Genomic DNA, 26733 nt, shown 5'->3' with positions numbered 1-26733 from the left:
AAAAGCTGTATTAACCACTAAAAACATTAATATGCTTCAAATTAAAAAAAAATAAACCTTAGGGAAATGAGGTTTATTAGTATATGAATTTAATTGTTTTTATTATAGAATATAAAACATACAGATAATAATATTTAAAAGAAGATAATTTTATAGTCAAATGGTATGGTCTAAGAATGTAAATCCTACTTTATCTATTTAAGTAAAATGCCTCCCATGGGAAAAGGGAATCAGAATTAAATGAAAAATAATACTTATAATAATATAGAAAAATTATATGGAATAAATCATGAATTATAATTTTAAAAAACTACAACTACTATAAATTTTAATATTATACATTTTTATATTAACTTAGTCTTTATGTTTGAAATGAGTCACAAGGCATAATGAAAGAAAGACTTTTACCTGCCTTTCTATGAAAATTATTTGAAATAATTAGATATGCATCTTTAGTTCTAATATTCTAATAATAGTAATTACATAAACTGAATGCCTGTTTTTAAATCCATAATTTTGTACACATGATTTCATTTATTTGCCACATCAGTGCTAAAAGAAACACATTATCACAAATTTATAGATGGGGGAAAAGTGAAAAGATGCTTAATTCCAACTCAGCTTCCTAATTTATGCTCAGGATCCTCTCAGTATACCTTCTAGACATTTTATTAAAGCTTCCATTTTTCAAGAAATCTTCTTAGAAATTGTGAGTGAAAATATCTTCAAAAATTCACATATGCAATCATTATAAAATGGGCTTTCCAAGGATTTAATGCATGTAATTATACCAATAAAGTGAGAAAAAAAATATTGAGAACAACAGGAACTGGTTACAGCTGCATCAACAAGAAACATTTTAACAGGTTTTCCCAGGGTAAATGATATGGCTGGTAGCAACACTCACAGAGCATTTGGGAACAGTTTTTGCCCAGAGTTAGATTAGAATGTATTGTCTTTATTCAATTTGGTGTCCTCACTGTAACCTGAACATGTTTATTGCTACTCTGAGAATTTGTTCATGCTCTGACACATTTTACTCCTCTTTATTCATTTCTTCTTTACCCTTAAATTTATCTTATCCTAACATAGTCATTGTTGACTAGTAAAAATATAAACATGCTGCTACCATCATAGAGCATGAATAAGTGAAAAAATGAATGAATGAATGAATGAATGAGTCAGTACTGTCAGCTCTTCAATCTATCATAATCTATTCTCTAAATCAACTCCTCATGCACACATTTTCCTTCCTTTAACCCTTTCCTTCCACTGCAATCTGCTATCTTTTATAAACATATTCCTTGTTTGCTCATGGGGTAATAAAAAGGATCCTTCATCTCAATATGTTCTTCCAACTTCCTTTATCCAGCTATATCTGAAATGAAATATCAGTCATGTCCTTTGGGAAAGCATAAGTGAACACTAATGGATTAGTTTCCCCTAATTCCATGCATTCATATTACACTATATACCTTCTTTATAGCACATGTGCAATAAGTGTGTGGTGACTGTTTTGATATCTGTCTTAATTTTAAACTTTATGAGGCCAGGGCCATGTATGCTGATCTCTACATGTCTTCAGTGCTCAGCACAATCTAGAAAATAGCCACAAGACTGAACAAAGAACATGTTAATTGAGTAAAGGAGAAAGTATCATTACAAGTGAGATGGTATAACTGGAAAAAATTCAAATATGGTCATTAGATATAAGAAACTTTGGAGAGAGGATGACACTATCAACTGCAGATAAACGACAATATGATAGCAGGGAATTCTAAAGTTAAACACAGACTTTTCTTTATAGATGATGAAAGATGTAATGCAATTGAGGTTGACCTGTGTATATGTTGACTACACTTTTTTACAAAAAGTAAACATTAATTGCAACGAGACATATATCATTTTGTCCATGGCATATGATGAAGTCCAAATGTAACAGCTGGTTAACATTGAAATCAACTATTTGAGGATCTTGCAGATGACCGAAACATATAGCAATATTGATTTTCATCATTTTTTCCACTACTAAGTCAGAGATTCCTCTGTCACATTTGTGTCTTCCACTTCTGGCTTTTATCATGTCACTGGTCATTGCATACACATGTATAAAATGCATGCACATCTGTGTGTCTCAACTCTCTAAGCATTTCATATTGTTTAAAATTGTGCCTCAGTATATTTTCGTAAGCTTTGCCCTGTTAAGATTGATTGAAATAATTTTATTCACTGCATTTTTTATTAATCAGTCAATGCAGTCACACATGCTTGAACTGACTGTGCATGAAAATGCCATTTTCCTCTTTCAATTGTAGAGTACACATTTCAAGCTTAGAAAAAAATATGGCATTTTGACTTCTTTTAATTATGCAGAGTACATATAATTTTCAACAGGTTTTATTAAGATATTCTACTTTTATGTTTCCTGATAATGGATTCCACTAAGTTAATTATCTCATTTTAGTCTTATATACTACTGGAAATGAGACATATCTTTAAATAACACATGAAAATCAGCAATACTAAAGCTTGTGGTTGCAAAGAGAAGTGGAGTTCTTTGTAAAATCTGAAACCAATTGCCTTCATATCAAATTGAAATTACATAATATTCCAACTGTTATTTATGCTACTTAGGTACAGCTGATATAAGTCTCAGCAATGTCTATCTTATTAGAGTATTATATAACTAATCATAATTTGAGAGTTTATGCAAAGATTTTTCCAGGTGCTTTAGGTTAAAATATATATTTGTAATTGCAGTTAAAGTATTAATTCACAGTAATTCAAAAGCAAGAGCTGACGATTTATTTGGAGAGGGGACTTGACTGTGTTCAGTTATCATTCTAATTTCCTGAAAACACATAAATGTCAAAGACCAACCAAGGTCAGAAAGTATTTAAATATATTTACTAGAAAAATGAATTTTAATGTGTTTAAACATAATTTTAGGGGTTTGACTTTTATTTATCAGTATTTTGCTAACTCCATAATGTTGCAAAACAATTCTTAATTTTTATCCTAGTCAGATATATTAATATTTTTGATATATTGATGACAAAATAATACCATTTATGATGACTGATAGAAACTTAGTAATACTGTTAAAGAACAGTGAATAAAATAATCCTGAGTTGACTACCTTCCTTGTCTTTTGTATATTTCTATATTCTACCCCCAGGATATATTTTACATGTTATATAATACTAAATACATCATCACTAGTAAAGTAACTGCATAAAAATGATTCCTAACTGCTGTTTTGCTTTATATTATTGACTGGAAAACAGTCATTGTAGCTGCAACATATACACGAACATCTGAATTGTAGTGAGATAGGCTTTAAAAAAATTTGCCTTTCCTTTTGTCACCTTTATCCCATTTTTTATTTTTATTTTTTGTTATTAATTGTGTTATTTAATTTGTCACTAGGGAGAATGTAATTCAATTAATATGAAAATATTGACTGGTAAAATTTTTTAAAGAACACAGAGATTAAATGTAGAGAACAATATTACAAACTTTGAATTTTCTTCCTGTTAATTATATTTTTCTCCATTATATTTTCCTTTTTAACTCATATCCTTCTTTTTCTCATCCTTTGGCAGCATTGCCCTATACGGTCTTCAGGCTAAGTTGACACACATATGAATCTAGTCTTCTCTTATTAGTTGTAAAGTCTTAAGAAAACCTCTTAAATCTCTTCAGTTTGTACCAAAATAATGAGTTAATAAAAGTCAGGCAGTTGGCATTTGCTAGGTGCTCAACAAATTTAGAACACCATTCATTCTTTTCTTTCCTTACTCTATCACATACTGTGGGGAAAAATAGACCATTATCATCGTCATAAACACAATTCTTACCACAATTCACAAGTATAAATTTTTGAACAAAAATAAAATATCTAAAACTTTGCATTCAAAATTTACATTGGAATGGAAATATTGTCTTCTACTCATTTAGGATTTCTTTATCAAAAGAATTGGTATTTTAATCAACTTACTATGTGTTATTTTCTGTATCATTAGGTTTATTTCTAAATTTTAAGCATACTGCATAGGTTTCCTCAGTGTTGGAGATTTAAGATAAGTTTCATTTGCATTCAGAATGACATTGCGATCTGAGTATGTATTCATGGTAAGCCCAAACCAAGTCTGGTGAATTTTTTGAGTTGAGGAGATAGAGCTGGGAGTAAGCAGAAGTCAGATGTGTTATTTTTTACTACTGTACGACAAATTACTAAAAACTTGGTGGTTAAAAACAATACCTATTTATGGTTTCACTGTTTCTGTCAGTCAGGAATTTGGGCACAGCTTATTTTGGTCCTTTTTCAGGGTTTCACAAGATAGCAATCAAGGCGAGAACAGGGCTGTATTCTCATCTGGAGGTTCAACTAGAGAAATATCTGCTTCCAGATTCATTCAGGTTGTTCGTATAATTCATTTTCCTATAGTCCTAACTTTTTATCAACTATTGGCTTGAGTCTATCTATAGGTGTTAGAGTCAGCCTGAGTTTCCTGATGTGTGGCACTCTCTACAGGTAATTTACAACATGTAAATTGTAAATGTACATGGCTATTAGCTTCTTCAAGGGCAGCAGAAGAATTTCCTCCAGGCTACTAAAATGGAGTCTTATGTAAAGTCACTTAATCCAGGGAGTGACATTCCATTGTCTTCAACATATTCTATTGACTCATTTTTATGGTTATAACTAAAAATATTTTATGGTGTTATTAGCAGCGTGTCAGGGGCTACTCTAAGGCCCAAGGCTACACAGCTGGCAAATGATGGAGCCAGGATTTGATCCCAAGACATAAAGGTTGGTTCAAAAGTCCATGCCAAGGCCAGGCGCGGTGGCTCACGCCTGTAATCCTAGCACTCTGGGAGGCCGAGGCGGGCGGATTGCTCAAGGTCAGGAGTTCAAAACCAGCCTGAGAGAGACCCTGTCTCTACCATAAAAATAGAAAGAAATTAATTGGCCAACTAATATATATAATATAAAAAAATCAGCCGGGCATGGTGGCTCGTGCCTGTAGTCCCAGCTACTCGGGAGGCTGAGGCAGGAGGATCGCTTGAGCCCAGGAGTTTGAGGTTGCTGTGAGCTAGACTGACGCCATGGCACTCACTCTAGCCTAGGCAAGAAAGCGAGACTCTGTCTCAAAAAAAAAAAAAAAAAAAAAAAAAAAAAGTTCATGCCAGCCAGGCACAGTGGTTCACGCTTGTTATCCTAGCTACCCCGGAAGCCGAGACAGGAGGATCACTGGAGACCAGGAGTTTGAGACCAACATAAGCAATATTGTGAGCCCTCACCTCTAAAAACCAAATAAATAAAAAATTAGCTGGGTATAATAGCAGGTGCCTGTAGTCTCAGCTACTTTGTAGGCTGAGGCGGGAGAATCACGTAAGCCCAGGAGTTAGAGGCTACAGTGAGTTACGATTGTGCCACTACATTCTAGTCTGCATGACTGAGCAAGATCCTGTCTCTAAAATTAAGTCTATATTCTTAATTTGTATACTGAATTATTTGAGATCTGAGTATGTATTATTTTTTAAAGAACATGGTTAGATTTAGATTTTATTTGTTTTAAAATTTTATGAATACATAATAGTTGTACATATTAATGGGATACATAAATGGTACTTTACATAAATTAGAAACACCAGGGAAAAAACTTCCCAAAATGGACTCAGAGAAAAATCATTTATTTCCATAATAATCTTAAGACACATTTTACTCTTTTCATTGTGTTAGCATTTGCAATGAATATGCAAAGTAATAGAGGGTAAAACCTAAGTGCCCTAAGTGCCCTAACATAAATCACAGCAGTAGCACCAAACTGTACCAATTAAGAACATCCTCCAAAGAATAGTAACATAATTAAATATCATTAAATCTCACTTTTGAGGTACATGTTTTTAATATTATATGGAAGAAAAAGAATTCATAAAGCATTTCTGCTAAATACTAAAATATAACAATTGAACTAGGCACAGCACTTATTTTTTTTGCATGTGTGAGTGGATTGACTGATACTTGAAAGAACAACTGATAAGCAATTTATAGATATTAAGAATTAAGTATTTGTGATTTTTTTTAAAATAACAAAGTGAGTCCATTACTTCAAGAAAAATAACTTTTCATATTTGTTGCTAATGATAAAAGTTGAATATAAAAGGTAAGAATTTCAAGAAACATGTTATCTACCACTTGAAGTTAGGCAGCCTTCTACTATTTAAAGACTTGATGAGATTGGGGATATTGACAAATAGATATTTTTATGTTGTTTGATGAAATGTATTGACATTTGGAAGAACTTTGCAACTCAGATAACTGGATTTTCCAAATGACCAATGGATGATATTTCAAAATGACATGTGGGTAAAGATCAATTCAAAATTGTGGATAGACCAGTGGATTTTAACAGAGTAAAATTTTCCCTGATATAATTTCAGATTCACATTGCAATTTGACTTTGAAATGTTTTGCGTTTTGTGCCATATCCAAAAGAATATACACACATATAAAATGATTATTGAAATTTTCATGTTTTCTACTTACATATCTGTAAGAGGCTGGATTTTATTTATATATTTCTTTACTTAATACTTGATATACTTCTTTGTACCTATTGCAAAAAATTAAGTGGACAAGCAAATATTAGAATCTATCTCCTTATAAGTCAGACAGTAGACACTTGAAAAATATATAAAAGAATCCTACTCTTCTCACTAAATTTTTCAAATGGTACTTATTTTTGTGAAATTATGTGATTTATATTGCCATATAATAGGATTTTTTGTAATAAGTTTATATAAATTTTTGTAATAAATATAAAATTTATAAAATATTTTAGTTTCTATTTATAATTTGATAAATATTGATAGATACAACACATAACCAATACTTTCCGTGGGTCTCAATAATTTTTAAAATGTAAAGGGGATATGAAGTTTAAAGTCTGATTACTGCTGCCATACAGTAGTAAAAATAAATGAGCCACAGCTACACACAACAACCTGCATGCATCTCACAATCACAATGATTAAAAAGAAACAAGTTGCCTATAAATGCAAAACATATATTTTCATATCTATCAGGCACAGAAGGATATCAGATATATCTTCTCTCCCTCCCTCCCTTCTTTCCTTCCTTCCTTCTTTCTTCTCTCTTTTTTCTCTTTCCTTCTTCCTTTCTATCTTTCATTTTATAAAGAAAATTATTCTATTGTCAAATTGATAACCTCATCTTTTTAAATTTTTGTTTTTTATATCTATTGAAATTTAATAAGTAAAAATTACATATTTAGAGTGTATAATGTGCTATTTTGCTGTATCTACATTATGAAATGATTCCCACAATCAAGCTAATTAACATATCCATCACTTCACATAGTTAATTTATTTTTGAGTGTGTGGTGAGAACATTTAAAATTTACTCTCTTAATAAATTTCAAGTATACAGTTGCTAGGGTCTGAACAGTTCCCTAAAATTCATATTTTGAAACTTAACTGTCAATGTGATAGTATTAAGAATTCAGACCTTCAGGGTGTGATTAAGTCATGAGGGCAGAGCCCTCATAAATGGGATTAGCAACCTTATAATGGGGCTGGAGGGAACTAGCATCATCTCCTTTTGCCCTTCTTTCCCTTCTGCCACACTCTTCCTTCCCCATGGAGGATCCAGCAACAAAGCACCAACTTGTGAGTACTTCTATCTTTGATTTTTCTGCCTCCAGAACTGTGAGAAATAAATTTATACTAATTTAAATTAGTACCAGTCTAGGGTACTAAGACAACAATACAATATTATTAACCATAGTTATCAGGCTGTATATTAGATCTCTAGAACTTATTCATCTTGCCTAAAGGAATTTTTGTACCAATTGACTAAAGACTCCTCATTTTCCCCAACCCCGACTCTTGGCAACAACCCCTCCACTCTCCATTTTTATGAGTTTGACTTTTTTAGACTCCACACATCAGTGAGATCATGCAGTATTTGTGTTTCTGTGCCTGGGTTATTTTGCATAGCATAATTTCCTCTTGTTCATCCATGTTGTGCCACATAGCAGGGGTTCCTTCTTTTTAAATGCTGTATAATATTCCATCCTATGTGTATGAGTCTGTGTGTGTAACATTTTTCTTTTATCCATTACTGTTTCGATGGACACTTATGTTGTCCCAAATCTTGGTTATTGTAAATAATCTGCAGTGGACATAAGAGTGCAGCTATCTCTTCAACGTATTGCTTCATTTCCTTTGGATACATACCTAGAAGTGGGATTGTTGCATCATATGGTAGTTTTATTTTTAATTTTTTAAGAAACGTCCATGCTGTTTTCTACAATGGCTCTAATATGTTCCCCCCAACAATGTATAAGGAAGGATTTATTTTTCTCCATATCCTTGCTGATACCTATCTTTTGTCTTTCTAATAATAACCATTCTAAAAGGTGTGAGGTGATAGATATCTCATTATGGTTTTGATTTGTATTTCCCCGATATGCTTTAGAAAGGAAATTCTAGGACCCCTAATGGGGAATTGAAGGAGAACAGAACTGAAGGACCAGTTAAGGGAACACTGGATTAACTAAGAGCTAATACTGTCTTAGACTATAATGGCAGGGGAAAAGAAGGTAGATAGCAAGTAAACATATTTAGAAAACAAAATAGGCTGAACTTGGTGACTAATTTAATGTGGGATGTGAGTGTAAAGGAATCAAGAATATCTAGGAGATCTTTATTTGTGGAAGTGGGTGTATGATGATTCTTTTAACTAAGAAATGTCATCTATGAGGGAAAAGATAAAAAATTGCTTTGGACATTTTGAGCTTGAAACCTCTTTCAGAAATAGAAAAATGAATCACATTTTCAACTTCAAATTCCTAACTTACATTTCCTTAAATAATAAATCATAAATCCTTGCTTTTATTTCTAGTTTTACAAAATTATTGTCATAATTAGAATTCCTCCTATAGCCCCTCTCATCATTGCCACATTTAATATGCTCTTATAATCCTATGTGGATGTTCTTCTTTAACTAGCTTTCATTTAAACAGAGGTGAATTGAATTAGATGTGACAGTAAAGAATAGAAAACTAAAAGAAAATTTATCTTAACATATGATTAACTCTTATATCAACATTTTGTTTAGAGGGAATAATGACTATTCTATTTTCTTGGACATTATTAAGAACATATGAAAATAGCAAGTGTTGTTGAAAGCTTTCAGATAGTTATAACAACTACTTCTTATGAAATGATATATTCTATTCAGCTTATATTCTAAAAAGTCATTATACAATGATATTTGGAGGAAGTGAGAAACTGTAAATTTAAGGAATACAGATTTTTACCTACCATAGGTAAAGATAAATGATGACTGATTAATCAAAATATTACAGAATTTAATGCCATATTTGAATAATTATGTATAATATTATGGATTTTTGTTAAGTCTCTACAAATCAACATAAATTCCCGAGAAGCTATGTTTTTAATGCCATTATTAATAATTTTTAAAAATACTTCTATTTTTAGTATTTTAACTGGTTAAGAACATGAGGACCTTGAGAAAACTAAGAACTTAGATTGAACATTTGAACTACCAAAGATATATGCTAATCGGCAAAGGAGTATGATCCCAAATATTTGCAAAATATAATATGACTCCAAATGTTCAAAAACTGGTTGCTGGGTTTATACAGATTTTTGTTATATTTAAAATTACATAAAGTTATTCAGGCAATAACAAAAGCAAAACTGAGAATAGCTAATCTGAGAATCTAATCTAAGAGGAGCACCAGTTTTAGTAAAGAGATTTCCAATACTCACAGAGCCATTGTACACTGAGAGTAAAGTTATGGTAGAGACAATCTTCTCATTAAGCTTAACATTTCTTCATTAGGAAGAAAATTGAAAGTGTTGGGCCACACTTACAGAACTATAGGAACATTACATTCCTTTCCCCTCTTTTTCTATTCTTATGTAGAAGAAAAGCTCAAAGGCTGAATCTAACAAAACATACCCAATAAGGTGATCCTCCCAGGGCCTTGTTAGGACAACAGCAGCATTGCATGTAAGGTTGGATGCCAAGGTCTTAAGGTTATAGCCGATTAAATGAGTGAGGCTGATGCTGTTCAAGTGCTTTATGGCAGAGATGAAAAATTTGTAGGAGAAAATTATAATTATCTGGAGGACTTGGGCAGCAAAGATAAACAAATATAAGATGTAGGGTATTTGAAAATAGAAAAAAAATTGGAGTTTTATTGCATAGGTCATACAAATATAAACCTAACATTAAGATGACAGGAGATACAGGGAAAGGAAAGAATAAATAGATGTCTTTTGTTTTCAGGAATACATCTTTTCTCATTATGTGGATTTTCTCCCCGTTGACTTGCACTATTACAGTGAAGGGATAATCTCATAGAAAACAAGCATAAGGGATTAAATGAACATCTTTTGATCAGTAAAAGAGAAAGATGATGCCAAACCTGTTGCATGTTCTGTGTTCTGGCAATGGAATTTTCAGCCCTTTCAAACTTCTTCATATAATTATGATTTGTTATAGTTAAGCTAAAGTACTATCTGAGCCAGTGGATATATACATGGATGTGCAATATAACTCCAGATCAAAAATTCCTGAAGTTTAAGATGCTAGGCCCTATCAAATAAATTTGTTTTTCTTTAGTAATTTTGGAAACAATAATATGATATTAACATCATTATTAACATGAGTATGAACTTTATTTTCAAACTGGCTATTGAATGATTTATTGGTCAAATTTATTCTTTATTAATACTAAATACTAAACTTAGTATTAAACATTAAGCTAGCAATGACACCACGTTAGATATTTGCAATTTACCATTGCTTTTATGCAAATTGTCTTGAAAATGGAAAAAATTGAAATCATCCTACAAAGACTTAGTGCCCTATTAAATCATTCTTCACATTGATTACAGAAGTATCTCTTTAAAATAGATAATTTTAAACTCACAGGCTCTATTTTGCTTAAAATCATCCAAAACCTTCCTGTTACCTAGAAAAGAGTTGTTAATTTGAAGCTTAAGTCTCTTTGTAATCTGTACCTTACAAACATCTATTTTCCAGCTTTCTTTTTTATGGCACACAAATTCCAAATCTATGAAATTATTTTATATTTCCTGAACACTACACTTGACTGGTACTTTTCACGTTCTCTCTGCCTTAAATCTCCATCTTTATTTTATTCATAATCCTTTTATCTTTCATGATTTTTTAATATATAATCATTATGGTCTATACTTACTTGTTTGGGATATTTTATTGCACAACTTTTACATTCCTGCTTTTCTGACTAGATTGTGAACCCCTCAAGGTCAGGTACCATGTCTTTATATTTTTTATATTCTCCAAAAAATAGAACATAAGTTCCCAAATGTTAGGCACACAATGAATAAATTAATAATTGAATTGTCTTTAATCTTGCCGAGAAACATCTGGGTCCATCAGAAAGTACAGAACATCTCTCCAGTTTTTAAATCTTATTATTGTAAGATTTTGTTTATCATTCAAAGTGATAGAAGATATAATGATGTATAGAGCTTTTTAATTATCATATGCATTCTTTTGATGATACAAATTGACTTCTTCTGTGAAATAAACAATGTAGAATATATCTTCAGAATGACTGCAAGCAAATATGAAAAACGTTCATGTTTCACCATCCTGATCACATTTTTGGTACTGTGCATTCAACTGATGAAAGTTTTTATAGCTTTGTGAAGTTAATAAATCCTTTTTTGAGCATACTTATAAATAAAGACCTTGGCATATGGCATATAATTCAGAAGAATTTATACTCTCTTTCTAGTCTGCAAGTATTTAAGCATGCTTCCTCCACCTCCAGTTATGAAGTTCATTGGCAAATTTTTCACGGACAACACATTTATGCAGAAATTAAAAAACAAACAAAGTTTGTTGAAATGACAATAGCAATAATGTCCTCACTAATGGACTGGAGCATGAGTTCCAGTTATAATCAGGATATTAAAATATCATGAGAACTGTACAAAAAAAGTGATTGGAAAGACTGGATTCTGAATAACTTTTTGTAATGCTTAAACAGAAAAAGATATATAGAGAGAGAACCATTGGTTTAAAATATTTGGAAGAAAAAGAAATAATGCTACATTTTATTTTGTATAAATATATTACTGTATATTACATATTTACCTTAGTGATTTTAATGTGGTTTAAGTTAAAATTGAAACTTAAAAGTAAAACTATCATGAATCACTTTACTATTTAAGGAGAAGGTAGAAGAAAGAAATGGTAGAAGGTAGAAGAAGTGGAAAAGGGTAAAACTTTGCTTACAGAGTTGTTTTTTTTGTAGTTTGGAGAACTATATGGTAATTAGCACTAAGTATTTTCAGAAACTGAATATTTGAGATTGAGTCTAAAGTTACTTTTGCTTCTTAGATGGCAAGATAAGTGGGAAGACTTATAAATAGAAATGATCAAATCACATTATACATGTATTTAGCATAGTGGGACTATAAAGCAGTAGGAATGCTATACCAAATTAAATTAGATATTTTTTTTCATTTTTTAAAAAAATACTTCAATTTTTAAAGCAGACTTAGGTTCATGGAAAAATTGAGTAGCAAGCCTAGAGAACTCCTATATACTCCTGACCCCTCCCACATAATAGCCTCCCTCACTATCAATTTACTGTATCAGAGGGATACACTGTGACAATTGATGAATCTACATTGGTACATCATTATCACCCAGTTCACATTAGGGTTCACTCTTGCTGTTGTACATTCTATGGGTTTTGGGAAATGTTTCCACCATTATAGTATCATATAGAACACTTTTACTGCCCTAAAAATTCTACCTATTCATCCCTATTTCTCTCCAATCCCTGACAACCACTGAACTCTTTGTTATCTTCATAGTTTTGCCTTTTCCAGAATGTCATATATACTGCAGTTGGAATCAATACAATATTTAGACTTTTTAGATTGGCTACAGTCTACAGTCCTTAATTTATTAACATGCATTTAAGGTTCGTCTATGACTTTTCACAGCTTGATAGCTCATTTCTTTTTAGCATTGAATAAGATTCCATTGTTTGGATGTAACATAGTTTACTCATTCAACTACTGAAGGACATCTTGCTTGCTTCCAAGTCTTAGCAGTTATGAGTAAAGCTGTTATAAACATCAATATACAGATTTGTGTGTGGACATAAGTTTGTAACTAATATGTATAAATACCAGAACATTATTTCAGGCTTGTATAGTAAGATTGTTTAGTTTTATAAGAGATGGCCAACCTGTCTTCTAAAGCGGCTGTACCATTTTAAATTTCCTTCAATAATGAATGAGATATTCTGTTGCTCCACATCCTAACATTTCATAGTGTTGGTATTTCAGATTTCCACCATCCTAATAGGTGTGTAGTAGTGTTTCATTGCTAATAACTTAAGTATCTTTTCATATGCTTGGTTTTCATTTGTATATTTTCTTTGCTGAGGTGTCTGTTTAGTACTTTTGTCATTTTTAATTGAGGTATTTGTTTTATTAGTGTTGAGTTTCAAGTGTTCTTCATGTATTTGGATAACAGTCCTTTATCAGATATGTCTTTGCCAATATTTTCTCCCATTTTGTGGCTTGTCATCTCATTCTCTTGACATTGTCTCTTCACAGAGCAGAAACTTTTAATTTTAATGAACCCCAACCAATCAATTGTTTTTCATGGAACATGCCTTTGGTATTGTATCATCATCATCTGTGAGTCATCACCAAACTCAGTCATCTAGATTCACCCCCCCCCATTATTTTCTTTGTATTTTATACTTTTGCATCTTACATTTATGTCTATAATTCATTTGATTTAATTTTTGTGAAGGATGTAAAACCTGTGTCTAGTTTTTTACATGTGGTTCAGTTGTCCTAGTACCATTCATTGAAAAGACTATATTTACTCCGTTTTATTGATTTTGCTCCTTTGTCAAAGATCTGTTAATTATATTGTGTTTTTCATGTCTATATTGTGTTTTCCAGTCTACTTCTGAGTTTCTGCTCTCTTCCATTGGTCTTTTTGTGGATCCTTTCTCTGGTACCACGCTGTCCTGATAACTGTAGCTTTATAGTAAGTTTTGTAGTCGGATAGTGTTAATTCTTTGATTTGTTTCTCCCCTTCAATTTTGTGTTGCCTATTATGGGTTATTTGTTTCTCCATATATAATCTATATGTTAAGTTTCTTGACATCTACAAAATTACTCAGGAGTTTGTGATTTTGTTGAATGTATAGATTAAGTTGAGAAGAACTGACACATTGATAGTATTGAGTCTTCCTATCCATGAACATAGAATATCTCTCCATTTATTTCATCTTTGATTTATTTTATCTGAGTTTTGTAGTATTCCCTACATAGATATTATACATAGTTTGATAAATTTATATTTATTTTATTTGGGGGATGCTAATGACTTTTCACCCAAATTCCCTATCAATAGATATGGCAGAAAATAAAAGATATTATAGAGAAATTCCTTGATTTTTTTCAGCAAAATTTCTGCACATTTTCTGAGGTCACTCTTTCTAATCATAGCTATTGATCATCTAGTCTATGCAGGAATTAGGGACTTGGGAAATAGATAAAAAGCTTATGTCTTTAGGGAGCTTACATTCTTGTGTGGCAGACTGACAACTCACATAAAAGGTAAATTATATATTGATAATATGTAAAGGTTGATAACTTTTATGAAAAAAGAAAATGTAGAGTAGGGAGAGGAGCATCAGAATTATAGGTATTGGGGGAAGATTACCATCTTAAATATGGTAGTTAAAAGAGGTCCTCAGTGAACAGAGGATTTAGACAAAGTGTTTTGGGAAGTGAGAGAGTTTGCCATGTTGCTGTCTAGAGGGAGAGCACGTCAGGCTGAAAAAATAGCCTGAAAAAAGGCCCTGTGACAGAAACACTGAGGGGTGTTCCCCCAAGCAGTAAAGAATCCATGTGGCAGCAACAAATTGAGAGGGATATAGAAGAAGATGAGGGCAGATGGGTAACAAAGGTCAGATTATGTAGGGCCACTGTAAGAAGTTTGCCTCTGCTATGAATCATGTGGAACCATTTCAGGGTTTTGAGCAGGTTTTTAAAATCTGAGGCTATAATCATTTTTAGTCTTAAGTTAATTCTATTTTTTCATTTCTAGAAATTTCATATAGCTTTTGTTGGATATTTTTGGTTTACTTTGTAGTTTCTTGCTCTCTTATTGCACTTGAAGTTTATCATTTATTTCTTTAAATGCACATTATTTTATTTTTAATTGAAAAATAAAGTTGTATATATTTATCATGTACAACACGATGATTTATGGAATAAATGGATTCTTTTTTTAGGTGTGTATATGTATGTATATATATATATATATATATATTTTTTTTTTTTTTTTTTTTTTGAGACAGTGTCCCACTCTGTAACCCCAGCTAGAGTGCAGTGGCATCATCATAGCTCAAGTAGCTGGGGACTACAGGCCTGTGACATCATGCCTGGCTAATGTTTCTTTCTTTCTTTCTTCTTCTTCTTTTTCTTTTTTTTTTTTTTTTTGGCAGAGATGGGGTTTTGTTCTTGCTCAGGCTGGTAATTCTTTTATATTTTATTTGCATAATTTTAATATTTGAAGACTTTGGGAGAGCATTTCTTCTGTTTACTCTTTCTTCTGACTCTGACTCATGGTGCTAACCCAATCCCTTTTGTTGGGGGGGGGCTCGATGTTCATTATGTTTCTTGGAATTTTCCTTATGTTGAATTTGGGCTTTTTCAGAGAGGATTGTTGTGTGTATGTGTGTGTTTGTATGTGTTGGCATTTCAGCCATTCTCACCACCAACCTGGACAACATTAAATTAAATTTTCTGCTGTAGGTTTTTCAAACCACACAAATAACTTGTAGAATTTATAGAGATAAAAATCAAGGATGTTTCTTCTATGTCTTCTATTTTTTTTCCAGAAAATATGGGATAAGCCTCATGTGAGAAGCAGCTTGAAATTTCGAATTCTCTAAGAAATACGTATTTTTTTCTCTTTTCCTAAATCCCAAAGTGGAAATTTATCTATATTTTTCTGTATAGAAAATTTTACTTCTCAGAAACTATAGACTGTTTAGATCTTTGGGTTAGATATTTGTTTGCTTTAGGAAATACCCCTCCTTAGTGAGGTCTCAGACATTAACTCTGGAACCTTCCTCCCTTTAAGTCTGTAAGTGGAAAGTTCAAGGACTCCAGGGTCAGAGAGAGACTTTCAAGCAAAATCTGACTTTGCCCTTACTTACCTTCCTGGCCATACTTTCTTTTTTCTTTGGAGAACCACGAACTCCTTCCTTTCATAACAGCTCAACTGTAAGATTGAATGTCTTATCCAGTATCTGATTGTTTAATTTATGTGGGTGATCTTAGGGACATTTAACAATCATCTTGCTGGAAATGGAAATCTCTCACAGTTTACCTTTATAAATACCACAATTTACAATTATCTGCTTTTTGTTTTACTTGTTATTGGTCTTTGCCCCTGTCCCATACTGTGAGATTAGCAACCCTTTGTATTTTGTGAACCATAATATTTTCTGAAAATAGCCCAGTATCTGGTACTTACAAATATAGAATATACTTTACTAAATGATTGAATATATAATTTTATTAACTTGTTTTTCACTTTATGAATATTTCTTCTACTAATAAAAAATTCTTCATTAGAATGATTTTTGTTGCAACATAAAAAGTATACCAGAATAGTCTGATCATTTCTCATATTGTCAAACAATTAAGTTGTTCTTCATTTTTTAGTGTTCTAAATATTACTGAGATGAAAATTATGGTTTATAATGACTTTTCATATTTTGTTATTTCTTTAGATATTTTCCCATAGGTACAATTATCAAGTCAAAACACTGGAAATCATTTTAAAAAGCTCTTTATATGAATTGTAAAATTGCATTCCAAAAATAATTACAACTCCTACTCACAGTGTATGTGTGACAGATATAGTAGTATCTATTTCATCATTTTGTTACAAGCATTTTGTGTAAGTGTAAGACTTTGCTGTGTAAGTTTCATATTGTGTGTATTATTATTCTTTCGGCAGCACTGAGTGTCTACACATGTTAATGAGAAAAATAAACTCCAAAATTTGAAAACAGAACACATATAATCTTATATTCCCTACATTTAACAAGCACTTATTTTATAGCATTCACTACTTTAGGCATTATCAAAGAAATGTTTTATTAAAGAAGAAATGCAGAATAAAAGACACTAATCCTATACCAAATAATAATGCTTGATATTTCTTGAAAATTTACTATGTTCTAAGGACATCTTATTTATTTTCAAATGTAAAACTCTACTTTATTTAAAAATTTTAAGGTAAGGGGCACTTTTTCCCTACTTCTGACATTTCTTGTCTTCTGGAAGAACATCTATTTTCGTGATTCCTATGATCTCTCTTGTTCTGTTACTCTCTTGTCACCAAGGAGGATGGAATGATTTCTTTCTTTGGTAAAGTTGGGCATGCTTGAGTTGGACAGTTCTTTATTTTTAAGGGTGAGGTCCTAGCATGCAGCACATGATCTACTGTGTTCATTCCCACAGGCTTAATAATATACATAGTGGATAAATATGTCTGTTCCAGGGGGTTCAGTGAGGAGCATCATCCACTTGCTCATAGATATAAGTCACAACCATGAAGATAAGTTTTATCAATAATAAAGGAGATATTATGGTCTCCATTCAATTTATTGAGAGTTCAGGTAGGAAAATATGTGTTATGTATTAGACCCTCCTCATGTCATCATTTTTAGCTTTGTCTAACAATTATTTTTTTAAAAGAAAATCTAGCTCATTGTGGTTTGCTATCAGTGAGACCAGGTATTTGGTGAAACCTAAGTCTGCAGCCAGATTCTGTCTAATCACAAACCTTATGCTTGTAACCAGTTTATCACATCCCTGTTATAAAAAAATATATTGCTTAATGAGGAGGTTAGACTTGAACACTGGACAAGTAAATAAAATGAACAATGACTATGGCATGGAATCATAGAGGTTTTCAGGCTCTGAACTAAAAAACTCATTTGATCTAGGGTCATTGGTGATATTTTAATTACAGATTTTTTACATACATTAAAGACTTTATTGTATATATTTTTAAAAATACAGATCTTTAATCATTAACCTCTCTAGCAGTTTCTATTACACAGGTCAGATAGGTTATGTCTACAGCAATGAGACAACACTGAAAAAATTCTCAGGTATTTTCTTGGATTGTTGAAGTGAAAAGAAAATTTGCCTGGGTAATATTACATTGTTCAGGGCATTGGGAAATGACTTCCTCATTCCTTAGTGTGAATGTGCTTATTTTTCATGGGAACATTTATAGCAATGTATTATGCCAAAGAGCTCTACAACACTGACTCATTTATTTAATTGTGCTTATAGATATAGAAGACAGGACCTCCCTGGTTTTTTCAAACTCAAAACTTCTGTAAGTCCATAGCAGCCCTAGGCTTAGGCTGAATACAGTTTTATTTCTGCTCATAGAAATGTTTCCGTTTACCTAGGCACACTTCCTTGTTCAACCACAGGAGGCATTCTTTGAAAGATACACTTTCATTATCCAAGGCCCAATGTTTGTTCCATTGTTTATTTATTCAATTTCAATAGATTTAGGAGGTACAAGTGTTTTTGTTACATGAATGAATTGTATAATGCTGAATTCAGGGCTTTCAGTGTAACTGACACCAGAATAGTGTGCATTATACCTGATAGGTACATTTTTTCCCTCATCTCCCTCCCATTCTCCCTCCTTCTTAGATTTCAATGTGTATTATACCATTTTATGACTATATATACCCCTCATTTAGCTCCCACTTATAAGTGAGAATATGTGGTATTTGTTTTTCCATTCCTGAGATACTTCACTTAGGAAAATGTTTATTTTTAATTTCTTGTCCAATAAGACCTTGACATTAGAACAAGTAAGTTGAAATTTCACACATTTCAAACTTTTTTTTTAGTTACTATATGTCTTTCCTATTCTTATTCCCTTAATCCTTTCTCAATTACTTAATTAAAAAATTAGATCCTACATCAACATGCCAAAGTTTCCAAATGAATGTTTTATTTTATTTTATTAATTAATTTGCTTTTAACAGCTTTATTGAATTATAATTGATATACAAAATAACATTTAATGCACACAATTTGATGAGTTTGGACTTACACATATACCCATGATGCTATCACCACAATCAGGGTAGAGAAGTACATCACCTTTGGCATGTTTCTCACAAGGTCTGTTATATGCAAATATTACATGTGGCTGAACAACACATTTATTGTTAGACACAATTTTATACCTGCTACTGAAGAGCTTCCTTAGGAAAGTGTTTAAATGCCCCTGCCCATCCCGTGATGTGAAAACGAAGTAGTTTTTAGAACTTAGTATAATTTCACGAAGCAGGCTGGTGTGATGGAAAACGTGGGCTCTTCAGTCAGAGACAGCTAGGTTCAAATTCCACACTTAATAGATGTGTGATCTTATGAAAAAATTGCTTAACTTTATACATCTTTAGTTTTACGACTCAGAGCAGTGATGATTGTACCTACTTTGCAAAAATGTTGAGAGGTTTTTAGACACTCTGTGTCAAATATCTGGCAGTTAGTTATTGCACAGTAAATTAAAGCTATTTTTATTCATGAATTCTTAATTTGAATAAAACTCTGAGACAACATAAACATGTCTTCTAAAGGCCTTCAGATGTCATAGACAGAACCTGCAGGCAGGCCTCCATCTCAGGCCAGAGGAACTGCCAGAGAAGCTCTTAAATGCCTCAGTTCTTATCATTAATCTAAAGTCCTCTCTGAATACATGGCTTTACTTATCTCTGGGGTGCTGAAGTTTTTCTCTGAAAGGAATGATGTTTCCATCAATTAGATAAATGCCTTGGGGTTCCTTACGCTAATCCATTCTTCCTCTCTTGCTATTTCTCTTTACTAACAATATTAGACTGTTTTCTACTTGACAATGATTTATGCATTTCAATTTTTTGGATTTGCTGCTTGTGACAATTGTACATCCCAAGGCACTTGCATGTAAATTTCTCCAATCTCAGCAAATACATCCTGATAAAAGGTATATTCTTGGAAATGAAGATAGACCAAAGAATTTTTTTTTCTTCTAGACACACTGAAATGCTATAATTTTATGTTTTCCAACAAAAATTATAAAGAAAGTAAGTGATCTTCTTATGAGGTATTTGAAACTTTTCTATTGGTATAAGAAGTTGCAGTTCATCTGCTACAATCTGGATATAATGCTTTCTTCAGATTATTTAAAATGTCAACTAGACTTAGTAGCATCAAAAATATGATATGACATATTTAGTCTAACACTTTTTTTTAATTTCTGCATGGGTAAACAATTCACTTTAATGAACTTAATAAATAATGCAGTTGTTTGACATTCAATTATCCACTTAAATTGTTTTAATTTATTCTCCTTATTTCTCACCTGTTGTTTAAATTGTCTGTCATCATTGATTCTCATTCTTCATTCCCATAGGGAATTCAGTGTCACAAATGTCATGATTTGATTTTTAAAGTTCTTCTGTTGTGAAATCTGTAAATTATTTGTTTTTTTAAGAAAGTTAAAAGATTAAAAGTTAAAAAGATTTTTTAAGAAAGTGAAAAGAAAGTTTAAAAGAAAGTTAAAAGATTTGGTTTTGCACAAATATACAAAGACTATATTGTTATTTTTAAATCTATCAGCATACTTTTAAATTTAGTAAATTTGATTTATCACTTTCTTAGAATTATTTTTATTAAATAATGAATGATACATAAACAAGTTTATAAAATATGTATGAGACACAGAGAATAGACACAGATTAAGGAGTAAAATAAAACTGTTAGCCTTCAAGTGTCCTGGAAATACTTCTCATTTTTCTCCCCTCTACACCACAGTATGAGCCTATATTAAACTTTGTATTTATTACCTTTCTCTGTTTTAAAATTTTAATACAAAACTTTAATTTCTCAATATATTTCGTTTAGATTGATTTTTAAACTTTGCATTAACAGAAACATACTATGTGTATTCCTTTACAATTGCTTTTTCTTACTGAATAATATTGTCCTAAGATTTATGTATGTTGTTGCATGTAGTTAATTCCATCTCGCTGGCCATAGGCAACATTCATCAAATAATAGTCTTATATGCACTGTGATAAAAAGTTCTACTAAATTAATATACCACAACTTATTTATCCATTCTATTCTGATGGTCCTTTAAATTGTTTTCTATTTTATTTCTATTTGTTTTCTTTTTCCTATTATATATAATATAATATGGCTATGAATATTCCTTTACATTATATTTCTGATACAAGCATATACATTCTATATTGTCAGTTTCTTTATGAGGTAAAATATGGGATCATTTACTGAGATAGAACAAGATGTAGTATAAGGATTCCAGAAGCCTTTGGATTTTAACATTCTCCATCATTATATGAATATATTTTAGCAGCTCACTGGCTAAAGTGGAGTATCACGTATATTCTATTTTCTTAACATGATCTGCTTTTTAGATAAAAAAATGTAATAAACGATATATCAACATGCTAAATTGACCTTAGTTGCTGTGTGAGGACAAATGGGAATAAATCATAAAAGTGTCAAAGGAAAACACACTTTGTGATTTTGTATGAAGCTCCTCTCATTGTTTGAGTTCTAATTTGAAACTGTAGTCATGAGAACTGAGTGGGGTGAATAATATGATTTTCTGACATACATTTAGTTCAGTTTCAATTAGAGTCAAGTAGGGCATTGGTTGGGATGTAAAGAGTGTGTTGCACAGACTCTGCTTGGCTTCAACAAAGGATATCTATACACAGGAAGCTCATCACAGTTACCTAGGTGATTGAACTAGCCAGTAAACGCTAACATTCAGCTACTGCAGTGTGCTTATGCTAGTTTTGAAGAGTAGATGCTTCTAAAGAGTTTTCACCAAAAAACTATTTTTTTAATTAAATGAAAATCAATGAAATTTTTTCAGATAGATGATAGTATGATAACTTGTGCTACAGAAGTCAGAACATCTTCAATTTTTAAAAGATAACTGCAATCTTCAAAACTTTTCTACATATTCAAAAGTCAGTTGTGTTAAATAATCATAGCTCAAGAAAGATATATGTGAATGCAGACAATTGACAACAATTTAATTGCATAGACTAGTGAAGGTATATGATTTCAAAAACTCCTGACTTTGGAGGGATATCATCTAAGAGTATACCGAAATGTTTAAATGACTAAAGTTCTAGTTGGCATATAGGATAAAATGTCAAATAATCATTTTCATAATATGTCTAGAGAAAATATGGGTAAAGAAAAATTGAAAATCAACAAAAGTACTGGAAAAACATGATTACGAAGGAGAGAAAAATAGAGAAAGAAGGGAGAAAAAGAGTTTCAGTTACATGTCAGTCTGGCATAATGGAAAGAATACTTGGAATTAGAAAGGCTAAATTCACATCCTATTTCTAGAAAACTGTAACCATTCAAATTTCATCATTTTGAATTTGCATTTGTCATTTGGATATTAAAGAAAATAATATGTGTCCTATTTTTCTCCAAGGACAGGTACTAGGATCACAAGTCAGTAATGAATGGTTGATAAACTTTCCTCATTACTCTGTGTGGTCCTGTGGTCCCTATGACTTCCCAATAACTTACAGTCAAATTAAGCCACATGTTAATCTGCAACATCTGTAGGACCTAAAGGATTGTTGACTTGGATAAGAACAGCAGTCTTATCAACTTAAATAAGATTCTTTACATAGTTCTGATTGTGTATAGAAATAATCGGAAATTATTGATTGGAAAGGACAACTCAGTTCTCTCCTGGTTTTTCTACAGTTAGATGTTTCCTTAGACTAGGTTGAGGTTTATTAAGGCTGCATTTCAGTCACAATAAATAAATCTTTACATAAATTTCTTTCTCTTTTTCATGGCAATTTCTTTTAGCACATAGTTGTTGTCTAGTTTTCATATTCTCTACAGGCCTAGCTGTGAACACCACTTCACATTTGTTTGACTCTGTTACATCTCTGTAAGCTGCTCTCCTAAAATCTATTTCCTAGCCTTCTTTCCCTGTCAAGATAATTCGCCAATTTATTTGTAGAGCATCCAATAAAAATTTGAATATAGAACATCTAAACACTCATCTATACATGTTTTTCTAGAAGAAAGCATGACTCTGGTATTGGAAAATCTAACAGAACTATCAATCTTCAAATAAATATCTGACTATATATGTAATTAATAGTGCAATGTAAAATTTTGGAAATTAATTGATGTCTCCTGACAATCAATTTATATATATATATATATATATATATACACAAAACAAAAGAGGAAACAAAACAAAAGAGGAAACAAAACAAAACAAAACAAAAGAGGAAACAAAAACGCCACAGTTGACATTTTCATTTAATTTTTCTGTCCTTACTTGCAATGTATGTATATATTTGTATATATGTATGTTTTGTATGTTTCTATTAATATATACTCTTTTTGAGCATATTATTTCTAAACCAATAGGGCATAAAAATGTTTGAATGTCTTGGAACATACTTGGAAAGAGATTTGATAGCAATTTCAAGAATCAGCTCATGTAACATTTATGACTCAATGAATATTTACCTAATTACACTGAAAGAATCTGTTTTCAGTATAAGTTTACTTTTTACAATCAGCTTTCCCCAGGATCAGCAGTCTTGTCAGCTTCTCTGCTTGTTCCAAGCTTCTCTGCATGGCCAAGCAGCTAGGTAGGTCATTTGTCACAGAACATAAAGGAAACAATTCACCACTTTTGAAGTGGGGAATCCAAACCTATCAGCCTGTCAGTAATTCTTGCTATAATTCCATCTTTGCATAATCAGGGAGATTAGCTGCCAGCAGTCTGCTCATGTGCAAAAGCACAGCAACATCTTGGAGTTAGTTTTCCATGTACGTACATAAATTTTTATGAGGGATATGTGTTCTGATCAGCAAAACACACTTAGAGAACAAAATATTCCTTTTTAAAAATAAACAATATATCTTACTTCTTAATGAAGACAGTGATAGCAAGAGACTATTTATTTTGAAGAACATCTCTTTAGTGAAGGATTTGATTCCAATTTGAGGCTATGTTCTGGATTTTAAAAGTGCTGCCACCAGCAGATCTCAGTGCAGATGTACTACAGAGTTCATTTGACCTCCTAGTCAACCAAACTTGAAAAGTACATAAAATTAGGGATTTATTGCCTTTACCACTAGATGCTTCACTTGAATTTATCTGATAAAATGTTTCCCTTTCAAAATGATTTCAACAAATTTAAAACCAAATTAAACATGCCTACTTTTAGATAGAATGTTTTTATGTCATGTTTTTACTTGGAAAGTGTATAGCAAAACTAAAGAAAGTCTTTCGAGAAATCTAAAATAAATAACAGTATGATACCATCAATTTCTTAGAAATAATAAACAACTTATGATTACTTTTTAAATCTCAGTGCCAAATGCTATATATAACCTCTCAGCTGTAATTTAGTTTATAAAAATCAATCATATCAATCAAATGAAAAATAGATTCAACACAAAAACCTGATTGGAATTGTTTAAAAGCATTAGGCTTTTAAAACATATATTTTCTAAAATAATACAAATTCCTTCTTTTATTGAAGATACTTGTATTAGAGACTTAATTTGTTTTTAACAAAGAAATTCTCCATGAACTCAATTTCCTCAATAGAGCTTTTAAGTCAAAGATTGTTTCTTCTGAAACATATAATGAACAAATGATTCATTTTAAAGTAAAAATGAAAAGAATCAGTTACTGCTGTTTATTTTTATACCTCCTCAAACAAACTTTTCAATACTATGAAGGTTTTCTGTTTGTTTTAATGTATGTCTTCTGGACTTCAAGACTATGTAGACAAATGAAATCATTTTGGCTTTATGTTTGAATTTAGAGTGCCTCCATCCCTATCTGTTCATACAGATAAGAACATAGTAAAACTCAACAAAGAATCAACATTTCAGAGACATCCCCAAAAGGACAGCTTACATTACAAAATAGGTAACAGTGGCATTTACTATGCCTATACGGTAATACCATTTTCTCTCTTTCCTGCTCTGACCTGCATTGTCAGTATCCTGTTCCTATAGACTACTTACTGGAACCTTGCTTTTACCACTATCAACAATGGTTCACAACATGAACAAGCCAATATCTTTGTCACAGGTCTAATTTTCCAGTGTTCCCAAAGCCATAGATTCTCCATGAATCAGAGCTGTGCTGAATACTGTACTGGGTTGAAAGAGTAGCCCTTACGTTCGATCCTCTGCTTATCTCCGCAGTTTTACAAAGTCTTATAGCAAAGAGTTCCCTTGGCTTCTGAATACTAATCCTAGCTCAGACTTTGACAGCAAAAAGAATGTATTATCATATTTTGGCACTGAAACCTCTAACAGTAGAGCATTAAATCCAGAGAAAGGAATTCAAATCCAGTTCTAGATTCAATCTGAGTAGAATATGCACGTCCAACCACCCCTTCCTTCACTGTCTCATCTTCTTCAATGTCCTCTGATGGAAATAAGTGTACCATACATAGTGATATACACAGGGCATCTAGTGTGTAGCACCAGTCTAGCTAGAGACTATAACACATTATGTACACAAAAAGCAACTTCTTTGTTTACTTAGCTGAAAAATTTAATAGTTTAACGAGGTAGGTGACTACGTTCCAGAAACACAAATTCTTGATCAAGCATAAAATTAGGATAATAAGAACTATAACATAATATTATAGCATTATATTTCTATATATTATAAATATCCATGATAATTTATCTTTATCTTATTTATTGAACTGAAGAACCAAAGATTTTTCATGATTTTCTCATTAGAAGGTAGCATGATTTCAATTGAAGGCACAGAGAGGTTTTTTGCATCATTCTGTCTTACCACAGATCTAGTGGCTATTACAATTGGACTTTTGTAAAATCAATTATTTGAGCTTATTTTATTGGAAACTGCCTCTTGTGGCAGAGCAGCTAAGAAAGAATGTCAATTCTCTCTCACCTGAGATGGAAAAACAAGTCAGCTGAGAAGGTAGTGGGACACCAATCAAAACAAAGCTGTGGTAAACCAGAGCATGGAGCTCAGGATCAGAAGAAAAGATAGGTGAAATCTGGAATCACTGGAGAACAATCCTAGGCAAATACAGAAAATTAGACCTGACATCTACTGGCTAGCTGTGTTTAAAGCACCTTATAAAGGGCACAACTCCTCACTCTTTCAACCTCCTCCTCCAACCTCAGGGTTGAATGAGACTAGACTTCCTCGTGTCCACCAGTGAATCATGTTGGTGTATTGTGCCATTTTCCGCAGGTGGGAATGGGGATCCCATGATCATTATTTTTTTATACTTAACTATATTTCTAAAATATGATTCTATTATTTCCTCAAAGACATTTTGAAACTTTGTACCTTCAATTAAATTGATGTGGTAGGTCATTGTAGAATGTGGCTGAGTGGAGGCACATTTGTATATATTTGTATATTAAAACAAATTTAAACTTTTCTGATATTTCTGAGGTCTTGTGTGGGTATTAAGGAGCCACAAGGTTATTTATCCA

Source organism: Microcebus murinus, chromosome 13, assembly GCF_040939455.1.
Source record: "Microcebus murinus isolate Inina chromosome 13, M.murinus_Inina_mat1.0, whole genome shotgun sequence".
Lineage (NCBI taxonomy): Eukaryota > Metazoa > Chordata > Mammalia > Primates > Cheirogaleidae > Microcebus > Microcebus murinus.
This window is presented reverse-complemented; position numbering follows the sequence as displayed.